Raw genomic sequence first — 12,225 nt, 5'->3', positions numbered from 1 at the left:
ACAACTTATATTGTCTATGCTTTTAATACATCGAGCTTTGAATTGAATGAAATAAAAATCCCATGAAGACAATCAGCTTTCATTTCCATTGACGAATATCTGCAAAATTTCAAATCAATAAAATACTTAGACTCGTCCCTTAGAAATTTGTGGGACATTGCTGATCTAAAAAATAGTACTAAGAGTTACTTTAAATAAATTTAAAGTTTTTTTTCGATATCATAAGATTTTTCTTCAGAAAAGTCTGAAACTGAATCGCTTCATTCTGCAAATGTCTTATGAATATGCCTTAAGGTACTTAAAGTTACATATTTGATCTCCAATAAAAAGTTTCCGAACCTTTGAAATGGGGTTATTTCAAAGAATGCTAGAAAAAAAATTCCGACTGAAGACTCCAAATAATAATCAATAAAAATCTTTTCTTGGTATAATTTGTCATGAAAGTACAGCAACTATTTGCCCGGATACAATGATGGGCATAAAACACTTTCAAATTAAAAGTATATAATAAAAAGCTTTTTTAAGTTCTTAAAATTATTGTTTTTCAATCCTGTGTCATACAGAATTACATTATGAAACATTTTCAAATCAATCGGATTGTAGATAACAGTTTCCCTGAAAAAGTTTCAATTTTTAAGCTTTATGCATGATTATTTACGACCTACTGCAAAATAACGCGAGAAATTTTGTATTCATTTTAAACATAAAAGTTTAAAAAAACGATTTTTTTTAGGCGGATACTTTGTATTTTCGAATTTTGTAGTATTTCATTTTACTAGAGTTTTTCTTTTAAGTACTCCAAATTCCACACAATTTATTTTTTTTTTCAAAAATATATTTTTTTTTTCAAAAATATTCAAATTGCAGTGAAAATTATATACTTTACTGTACTGTAACAGTCGTCTTGACACTACGGAAAATCGGATCTTCAGATAATCAAACCACAAAAAAAGTGTTTTTTGTTGTCTTATTTTTGACTGTCGAGCTTAAGTCTGATGCCTAACATACGTGAAACTGATCCAGTATTTTCAAACCCATGATGATGGCTCAAAATGCATTTTTAATTTACTATTCAATCAAATATTCAAATTGGACTAAAATGGGCCGAAGAACTCGAATTTGTTGTTAAGAATACAAGAAAAAAATGAATGAATTTTAAAAATTTTAGTATTTAAAAGAATGGAAAATTGAGAAAAATTGTGAAAATTTGAGTGTTTCACATAAAAAACTCTAATAAATTGAAAATAAAAAAAAAATTGCGTTCGATTCCCATATGGAAAATTATGAAAAAAAAAAAATAGTATTTTCCATAGAATACGGTATTTCATGAAAAATTTGGTTTTCAAATTGCATTTTTTTTTTGTAATCAAATAGCAATTTGTAAAAATAAGGCATTTTACAAAAAAAAACTTCAATGAATGTAACAATGCATGACAATTTTTGCTTCCTTTAATATCAATATTAAAGATTAAGAAAATTTTAAAACTTGAAAAAATACAAAACGATATTTTGTTAAAAAATAGTGGCTTAGTGACTTTTCACGCACAAAAATGGCAATTTTCATGGGGACCTGAATTCCAAAACACATTACGTTAAAATTACTGAAAGTACTTTTTATACTATAATTTAAAATATTTTTCAATCAGCTATAATTTACTTCACCAATCTTTTCTTAATTTTCTATTGGATAAAACAGGGGTGCCCAACCTTTTGGCCCTGCGGGCCAGATCTGATTTTTCTGAAGCATTGGCGGACCGGAACTAATATTTTTAATAGTTCAAAAGTAAACACATTTTTTTATTGGGTTCTTTAAAAATAAATAAATAATAGAACTAGTATTGCAAATATGATTCATATATCTTGATTTTAAGAATTGAAAACAAAGATAACATTCAAAAATGTGTTTATTTGACTTATTTTATTTTTTGTTTGTTTAAAAATGTATGGTTATTGATTTTGACGATTGCAAATTTAAAAAATAACATTCAAATTTCAATGGTCGTTGCATTCTTTTAAAGTTTCATTTTAAAAAACGTTACAATATTTAAAAAATCAATGAGACATAATAAAATTTATTCAAACGAAATTTGGATTCGAATATCCTTTACAAATAAATAAAAAAATGCGTTGTTGTACACCTTTATTCAAATATTTAAAAAAATATTTTTAAATTTCAAAAGTGTAAAAAATATTTACTCATTTTCAATTCGTTATTCTTCAAAATTCAAAGTATACGAAAAAAATATTTTTGCTCCCTAATTTCTTGACTCATTTTGAGACATTTTTTAAATATTTATAAAATATTTGCAGCGATCTATTCTTAATATGAATAATTTGTTATTTTAATTTTATTTCAAAAAAACTTAATCAGTGAAAAGTTGTTCTTGAAAATAAAATTAGTTTATTTAAAAAATTGAAAATAAAAACCTTCAATTTGAAGTAAACTCAGTCAAAACTGAAAGAAATTCAAATTTAAACTTTTTGTACACTTTTAGACAACCATCCAGTTTTTTCATAAATTGCTAAATTTTACGAAATGGATAATTTTGTTTTCTTGCACCATTTTTCAGTTAAGAAATATCAATATAGAAATTATAAGAATTAAATTCAAACATGAAGAATGTTGTTTAAATATGTTAAATTTGGTCTCAAGATATTTTTTTGAATTCAGACAATTAATTTATTTATTAAACATTTCATTAACAACCTTAAGGGTCGATCAAAGAACTATTTTAAAAAGCCGTCGTGGGCCGGATGAAATGGCTTCATGGGCAAGTTCTCTTTCTTCAAAAGTTTAACTTAAAAATCAAGATGCAAAAATATAATATTTGTGAAAAACCATTACATAAAGTAATCCTTTAAACTTCCAATTTCAACGGAGACCATTGAGGGACCATCCATAAACCACGTGGACACTTTTTTGGGAATCTGCCCTAGCGTGCCCAGCTCTCCAGAATCTGTAACGCCCCCCCCCCCCCCTCGTGGACAATGGTCCATCCAAAAAAACTTTTTGTATAGATCGTAGACCATCGGCACCCCCAAGTGTCCACGTGGTTTATGGATGGTCCCTAACCTACCCATCAAATTTCATGAAAATTTCTAGGAGTTGAGGAAAAATCTTAATTATGATAAAAGGCTTATTTAATAATTATTATAATTTATACCTCGAATGACCAAATTGAAATCTTCTTCATTATTTTATATATCTGCCTTTAAAATAATATGGTTATGAAATAGTTTTTATTGAAAATTTAAACATGATTTACTCTAGCTTGTTTTCGAAGAAAATCTATTCAAATTCAGGATATTTAAGAGTAAATTTTGTATCAATTTCGTTCAAACATACTTCCTTTTTTAAATTCTTTTTATCACGCTGTTAAGCTTATTTGCGTGAAATTGTTTTTTAAAGATAAAATAATTGTTTTGCTTTTTTACCTTTAACAACTTTTTGCAGTACTGAATTTCTCAAAAATTTAAAATTTTTGTAAACAAACTTAAACATGTTTAAAATGTTCATAAACACAGAGGAATGCATTGTACAATGTTTTCAGCGGATTGCACTCAAAATTTCTTGATTTTTGATATTTTTTTCGCCCCCTGACTTTTCCGATCGAGCTTGAAGGGGGGGGGGGTCTGATACAATTTAAAAAAAAATATTTGCAACGGCTTTACTAAATTATCAAAAATACATGATATGGTTGGATTGCCTGAATTTTAGAAAGATATTTAAAACTGAGTTACCGTCGGTTACTTTGGATAAGATTATCGGGTATCATAAAGTTATTTTTTTGTTGTTTTTTTTTCGATACCAAATTGATCATTAATTCCTTCCTGAAGAAAACGTTTTCAAGCGTTCACATAGAGCAATTCCAGCTAAAATCATAAATTTTTCTGGTACTTTTGTACCCGACCCTCTCTGATTTCAATGAAAGTTTTTAGACATGTTATCCTAGTTAAATTTGAGCCATTTTTGTGTATATGGAGCCAATAGTACTCGAAAATAACATTTGAGGAAGGCGTAAAGTATTTAAATATTTTTGCATTTTGTAATTTAAAAATTACTGTATCTCGAAGCCGTTGCGTTGTATCAAAAAGTGGTCAAAGACAAACTTGTAGGAAATTGGACGGGCTTTCAGAAACAAATACAGTGAAAAAAAATACACGCCACATCAATGACATTTTATGATTTTTAAGGCTTAAACTTAAATTTGAAGGTGATGCCAAGATTTTTTTTCGTTCAAATTTTTTGAGGAAATAGCCTTAAATGCTACCAAAAGACTGATGAAAAATGCAGGATGTCTCTCCTAAAAAATACAAAAATCATTTACTTAAACTGTTTTTTTTTTTGAAAAGTGGTTTAAACGTCAAAATTTTAAAAAACCAGAAGTGAGGATCGATTTTCCAGACAATTTTACATAAAAGTCTCCATATTGACCATTGTCCTATGTCCAATCTTTGGGAAGATACAGCGGTTTTAAAAATAAAAATGTTGAAAAAACGGGTTTGCCTTTGACAGCATTTCAATTGGATGTAAGGGCTTACAGATATAAGCTTAATTGCATTACTAATAACTGAAAATAGATTTTTTTTTTCAGTGTGGTAGAAACCAGGACAGTAAATTTGCTTACGTAAATATAAAAACGATATTAATCAAAAACCACAATTCCAGCTGCTCCATAGCACTTTTGTATGAACAGATCCCAAGTTTGTATGAAGAATTATATGGAAAAACCAATTATGAAAACTGGCTTATTCCGACATGGCGTATCGATGGACGAAGTTTCATAAAAAGAAAAATAAATCACGAGTAGCTGATAAATTGATCAAATTAACTAATTAGTATTCCTCTAGATTTTGGGGTAAAATTTTCTTTATTGTTTTCACCTCGTCTTACTTTCCAAATTGTAAGATGTTCAGTAGCGAACAATAATATTTTTGAGTTGATTTAATTTCTTAGCAGAACTCGGTAAACTAAAAAAAAATCTAAGCATTCAATTAGCCATGAAAAATCAACAAGTGACGACTTCATGGCATAGTCTTCCCCTTTTTCGCACCCAATGAAATTCTTCATCATGTTTTTTTTTATGTTTCTCCTGTTTTATGCGCACTCAAACGCTCGGAAGCACGACTAAATGGCTTGTTCGCGGTCGTTTTCTTATGGGCAGAGCTTTTGGAGATGCTGTTTTATATTTTTATTTTTTTCCTCGTAACTTTGCGATCGTGTTACGATCTTAAGTGTGACTTGAAATGATATCGTTGAATATTTAACGGTCGTGTTTATAATAATTTTGGTATAATGTTTATAAAATTTTAATGTTTGTTTTTCTCTGTTTTCTCTTTTATAGGTATGGTGATGTTGACAGGACTTAGAATATATTTAAAGTTTCAAATTAAATAAATTTAAAAAACGCATTGCAAACTTCGCGCACCATCCACACACGCGGTTTCAAGCGGGGTGCTATAAATTTTATCATCACTTTTATCAGTTCGTTTTGCCGTCGAACGCCTCTCAGCGAAATTCCGATGGTGGTTTAAACTAAATGCGAGAGCAACAGCCGACCAGCCAGCCAGAGCCCCGAAGCTTTCCTCAGAGTCGGAACCATAAAATGTCAAATGATTTGAGCGGTGTGCTGCGCGGGCATCATCAGCGGCTTGGTTCGAAAGCTCACTCTTGAAGCCGGAGCTGCGTACGATTGGTAGGAATTAAAAAAAAAAAAGGTTTGACAATTATCCACTTTGGGATTACGAACGGAGGAAGTTAAGTTAAAGCGTTCGACTGTTTTTTTTTAAATGCAACTGCTTTTCGATACAAGTTCTGAAAAGTAGAACTTTTCAGCACTGCAATAAGAGCTATAATGAACATTTCAGAACTGTTTTTTTTTCAGGTATGAAAAATATTTTGTCTCAATAGAAATACAAGAAAATCATAAATGCAAAAACAAATTTTGAGTGTTGAAATTTTCGAAACTTCTTGTCAATTTTAGCACTGTGCCTCGATTTTGTCCGATTTTCGGCTGCCACAACTGTCTTTCAAGCCGTGTGACCGACGATCGAGCACACACACACACACACGTACGTACACCCCCTTCCCCGAGGGCTAGTTTTCGAGCTCGAGCTTTGACGGCAGCGGCCAGTACTCGGACGCAGCCTGCTCGAAACGAAACGAAACGAAAAAAAATACCAAGTTAAATTATACGTAAATATAAATCCCCGTCCGATGCCAGAACCCGATAATGTATGGTATATTCACATTTTATCGGCCCGCGGCCCAGCTGGCCTCTCTCTCTCTCTCTACCCCTCTTCCTCTCTCTGGCGATGGCCCCCCGTGGGCGGTTTTGGGACCAGTTTAATTGCATCTCTTTTCATTTCGTATGTTATTATTTCATGGTTAGAAGGTTTTTTCGACCCCACCCTCCCCTTCTTCGCCCCTCCTAACAGAAGGGCATCATGATCATCGCGGAAGGGCGAAACGCTGCAAGGTGAAGTGATGTGATCCACACTGCACACGTGTTTCACGTCCGTGCTGACCGGTTGTGTGTGTTTGTGCGTGGTTCCGCCGCCACCACGTGGAAATTGTGCGTGGTTCTGTTTATCGATAACATGCGGAGGAAGGATTTTTTTCAAACCATGCAAATCAGGTTAGGTTGAAGGAGTGATGTGTGAAATTCGGGATATTTCAAATAACTTATTTTAATTAAGGTAACTTTTCTACTAATTTATTACGCTGGGTGTGCCAAACCTATCGACTCGGGGATTAGATTTGATTTTCTGAAAACTCGAAAGTGAAGTTTGTATGGGATAAATCGAAAAAAATGTATGGAAACCCCAATTTTCCTATGGTTTGGTCTGCACAGCACGCTACTTCTTTCCAAATGTTTCAAAAAGTGAGATTCTTATTTAAAATTTAATTTTCTAAAACTTTGCAGATCATATCAAAGCTGTAAAACTTAATCCTGTAAAGTTTAAATCACTAATATAACACATTTTTTATATGAAAATATTTTTTTTTCTCCAAACTTAGGCTCGGGTATCAATGAGTTAACCTCAACCAATTTCGCTCAAAATTGGCACAGATGCTTAAAATAACCCAAAAACCCGTTTTCTGTTTGTGGAGCAGGAGGTCATTGTTGTATGTAAAAAAAAAACAAATAGACCACATACACACAGATACAAACTAAAAGGCATAATACTCTTTCCAACAATATTTAAAGGACTTATTTAAAAATTTGCAAGCATTTTCTATTATTTAATTATTTATTTTTTTTGAAAAAGTTGTTTGAATGCTCTTGGGTGGGATGTCGTTAGACGCGGCGTGTTTTCTAGAACAAAAATTTCAGGAAAAAATAGTCTTCACTACTTTCAAATGTGTCTTATAGGAAATTTTCTCAGCTTTCCAATACTTTAAATTCCTTCATATTTTTTTTGAAACTTTTAAATAACAGTTCTCAAAACTTGTCAAATTGTGTATTTTATGTGTCATTTATTCATCAAAATTTGCAAAATAGGACATGAAACAACTTTGTTGAAGGTTGCAAATAGCTAGACATTTTGAAAATATTGTTTAAATTGAGTTTTTGAATATGTGTGATTTATAAAGAAATCAAAAACATAAAACCGTAGTAAAATATGCTTATAGCATGAAAGAAAAAGATAGTTAAATAATTTTTGTGTACAAGTATCACGTGTCTGCTCTTATTTAGCTGATACAACCAATTTTTTTGCAGATTTTTAGATTGTTTAGGTTATTATTGGATTTTTAAGGATTAAAATGGTGTTTCCGTAATCAAATATGAACCAGAAACATGGATACAAAAAATGAAATCGAAAATGTACTACAAATTACTGTTGCAAGCTTCAAAAGCCATATTCGCATAAGTAAAAAATGAAGAAAAAAAATAAAAAATGTTTTTCTGTTTAAAATGCATTTCAAAGTAGGAGTAAAGTTCGTGTGTTTTTACTCTGAATGTTGAAAACATCGTCACAATCTTTTGTTTTGGTTTAACGTGAAGACTTCCATCATTGTCATGATTTTTTCGTTCAAAGATATAAATTTTGTGTCGCTTTCAATATTTTGACAAAATTCCTTCAACAAGTTATTTAGAATAGTGCCCTACACATGCTGATTCCTTTTGGTAACGATTATCCCATTCCTTGTAAAGTTATGGAAATCGTGATTAATCAATGATTGCCAACTAGGACGTCAATGACTGTGCCACAAAATTATATATATTTTGAAGCACAATAATTGATTTAGACCACAAATTCCTTCAGTGGCTTCAAGATGGCAACAACCGGCACATGCTGATTCCTTGTATAACCCACATAAAAAAAAAAAAACGATGATGATTTTTTCTCACTAAGGTTGCCCAGAAAACACGCCGTATAGGCTTATTGATTTTCCACGCACAAAAATTACAGTTTTCTCGGGGACCATTATTTTATAACATCAAATTTCACGGAACATGGAAAAAGTAAAAAATAAACTAGAAAAAATGTGTTGAAATCACCAACTTGTAATGTTAATATTGCAGATTTTTTTCTAAATTGCTTTGTTGATTTCAGTAACATAAAATTGTATTTAAAATGACAGATCCGAAGAAAGCTATCCGATTTTTCTTCTTTATCTCCTTCTGAAAATATTGAGTATAAAATGAAAACACTATTTTTCGGCCATGTCCACCCAAAATTAATCATGAAACATGAATTATATTTTACATTTTGCAGAAGCACTATAGCCTTATCAATTTTATTACTTAAACTTCTCATCTACACCGTTACATTAAAAAATAAGAATCAACAATATCATAATCAAAAAAAAAATCAAATACATTGTTTGGTTTTTTATTTCTGAAACATTACCGAAATTAAAAGTTTTAGTGATTTTCCACACTGAAAAATAATTTTCCATTTCCGCGAGGACCATAAATGTTTGTGAAAAAATCAAAGGATCCAACAAAATTAAGGCTTGATTTTTTTCCATTAAAAATTGTATTATGAAAAATTGTAATTATGAATAAATTAAGTTTGAATTATATATTTTTTCTTAGAATTCTACATTTGAAAAGTTATAGTCAAATTATTGTTACTTGGAATGAAAATATGAAATGTAAAGTAAGTTTTCGAAGAAAAACTGATAACTTATTATCGATGGTCAAAACAGCGATCTACTGGATTGATTGATTGATTGCTGATTGCTTATTGCTGAATATTATTTTTAAAAAGAATGATTGCTTTTATTCGATCATCAAAACTAAATGTATTCATGTAAAAAAATAGAATAATATTTAGAAACTTATCACGACATACTTTTGACATAATTTGAAATGAATAAATGAATTGAATAAACTTCATACCCGCCGGCCGCTTAGTCCAGTACACAGGTGTTCGCTTGATCAAAGAGTTCGTCATCTTATGTTCAGTAAGCTGTACACTAGGGTGCCCAGAAAAAATGACCCCCTGCTCCACAAGCGGAAAACGTTTTTTTGGGTTATTATAAGCATCGGTGTAAATTTTGAGCGACATTGGATGAGATTAACCCATTGATACCCGAGCCTAAAGTTGGTGAAAAAACAGTTTTTCATACAAAAATGACTTTTTTAAATCGCTAATAACTTATCAGGATCGAGTTTTACAGCTTTGGTATGTTCCACAAAGTTGTAGAGCATTAAATTTTCATTAGGAATCTCACTTTTGGGAATATTCGGATGGAAGTAGCGCACCGTGCAGACCAAACCGCAAGAAACTTGGATTTTCCATACATTTTTTCGATTTTTCCCATACAAACTTCACCTCCGAGTATCAATGGGTAAATGATGACCGGTTTTGCTCATATTTGGTCCAGAGTCCTAGAATAGGTCAAGGAACAATATTCAGCTTGTGGAGCGAGGTTTTGAGAAAAAGTCCCATATTCTGGGCACCCTACTGTACACCCAGATTCTTTTGATGACATACTTTATAAGAAACCTGAAATATATTAGAAAAAAATAAAAGAAATATATAAAAACATCAAAAATTGAGACTATTCAGGTACATAAAACTTACCAAACAAAAGACTTAGAAATTTTTTTTTTGAATAACTGTATTTTTTTTCTAAATTTTCAGTTAAATCATCGTTTCTATTTTATCGTTTGTTTTCTTTTCAATTCTTCTTAAGAATATTTTAAAGTGTTATTATGTTTTATATTATGGTTTCAATTGAAAACTTATCTAGTGAATTAATGCTTGAGACAAATAATGAATTTTGTTATAGTTCAGCATTGATTTGAAAAAATGTCAAATTATACAGATTTTCAAGGGAATTTTCCAATTTACCGAAGTTTACGCTGTCCACATTATCATGAAAATTCACTAACCTTAGACATCATTTTTCCATAAATGAAAAATTGATATCCATTTTAATCTTTGCACTACCATACACAACAAATATTGGCATACTGTTGATTATAATCACGGTTATTGAACTTTCACGATTTCGCGAAACGTGTGATATCCGTGGGATTATGGTTCCGTGAATGTTTAGGTTTAATCAGCGAACACATGAAATTTAATTTGTTGATTAATATCTCAATAAATAATGCGATTTTCACTTTGAGATACAGACAAAAATCGAGAAAAATAGTTTCCGGTTATTTGCTTTAACTTAGTTTGAAAAAAATGCTTTATGACGTTTACTTGTTTTTAATGGAATTTCAGCGTGTAATTTCACCAATTTCTCCATTTTTCTCCACATTTTTTTTTGGTGAGCTAAATTCTGTCGATTTTTTTTGAAACTATAATTAATATTCTACATAGTCTTTTTTAAGTTTCTTGATGTTATATATTATTGATAAAATGCCATTCTAGATATTAAGTTATAAGCAATTTTGAAAATGTTTCGAAATTGGTCAAAACCAAGCTTGTGTTTCCAGAATAAATAAGAATGAAGCTGCTAATTTACTATAAAAGATGTGAAACAATGCATTAAAATGTATTTTTTTTATTACAAAAGACTGAATTGAAGAGGGTTGTCATTTTTTTTTAATTCATCAATGATTACAACTTTGTTTTGAATGAAATTTGAATATTATTATCACGTAACATTTAAGAATTTGCCAAATTATTTTATTTTTAATTTTATCAATACATTTTTGTTTCATTTCAAATGTTATTTCCATAGTATTCGACTGATTGATTTACTATGCTTAAGCAGCAACTCATATCATATTCATATTCTATGCATTTCGGGGGAAAGAGTGAGTTGCAGAGAAAAAATAACCCCAAAACCCCCCTCTGGCGTGCCCCAATAAGCTTCGTCTGTGTACCAGTGGGGCTCGAGTTGCAACATATATTTCCCCCTTCCCCCCTTACCCCTCTCTACCATATTTTTGAATATGTGTGTGTATCTCATCTCATAGGTACGCCCGAAAATCGCCTGAAAACTTGATGCGGTACACATATATATGTGAAATGAGTGAATATTTGAACAGATCCGGAGGGAATCGAGCAGCCCGAGCCGGAGCTGTGGAGTTTGGAGCCCGAGCCCCACAACTTTGCGGGATGTACTCCCCCCCTTCCATAACCGGGAGGCATGACTTCCAAGGGGGTAGCGGGGGTGGTGGCATATGAGTTCGCTATAGCGGGAACTAAACACACACAGAGAGTTTATAAATATATTGAAGTTCATGAAAAATAGCTTCAGGATAATTTAACTTTTTTTCCTTGCTTGCGTTGCGCTGTGCTGCCGTGCCACCCCCTCCTTTTGCATGGCAGAACCAAACGTCATGAATATGAGAGGGAGAGGGAGGTGGGGGTGGTGTGTGCGTCTGAGGCAGCTTCCTCCCTTGGCCGGAGGCTAGTCTACTTTCGATATACATACCCCGCATCGGACCTCTTTTGCCTGGCAATGATGTTCGAAAAACATCATCGAAAAGCATCTCCTCAAGTACTGGAATATACTCACGTTTGCGCAAGGTTGGCTCCAAATTTTGGGATATTCCTTGAGGGCTAAACTTGAAATGTTGAGTCGGTTTGTAACCCTCTTACTCTCATTTTATTATTTTTTAAATACCACAATAAAAATAAAAACTAAAATAAAAAAAAATTAATTAAAAGATAAAAAGTAAAACTCAAAACACAAAACTCGAAAAACAAAAAAAAACAAAAAACAAAAAACAAAAAACAAAAAATAAAAAATAAAAAACAAAACACAAAAAACAAAAACAAAAAAAACAAAAAACAAAAACAAAA

At 31.4% G+C, this 12,225-nt stretch overlaps 1 protein-coding gene across 1 annotated transcript in view; it reads left to right on the top strand.

The window, feature by feature from the left end:
- LOC6047203 (BTB/POZ domain-containing protein kctd15) overlaps nt 1-12,225 on the top strand; it is a 130,138-nt gene that overhangs the window by 43,250 nt on the left and 74,663 nt on the right. The window lies entirely within an intron of this gene.

The sequence above is a fragment of the Culex quinquefasciatus genome, chromosome 3 (genome assembly GCF_015732765.1).
Source record: "Culex quinquefasciatus strain JHB chromosome 3, VPISU_Cqui_1.0_pri_paternal, whole genome shotgun sequence".
NCBI classification, from domain to species: domain Eukaryota; kingdom Metazoa; phylum Arthropoda; class Insecta; order Diptera; family Culicidae; genus Culex; species Culex quinquefasciatus.
Note: the sequence above shows the minus strand (reverse complement) of the source record. Positions and strands in the feature narration are given on the sequence as shown.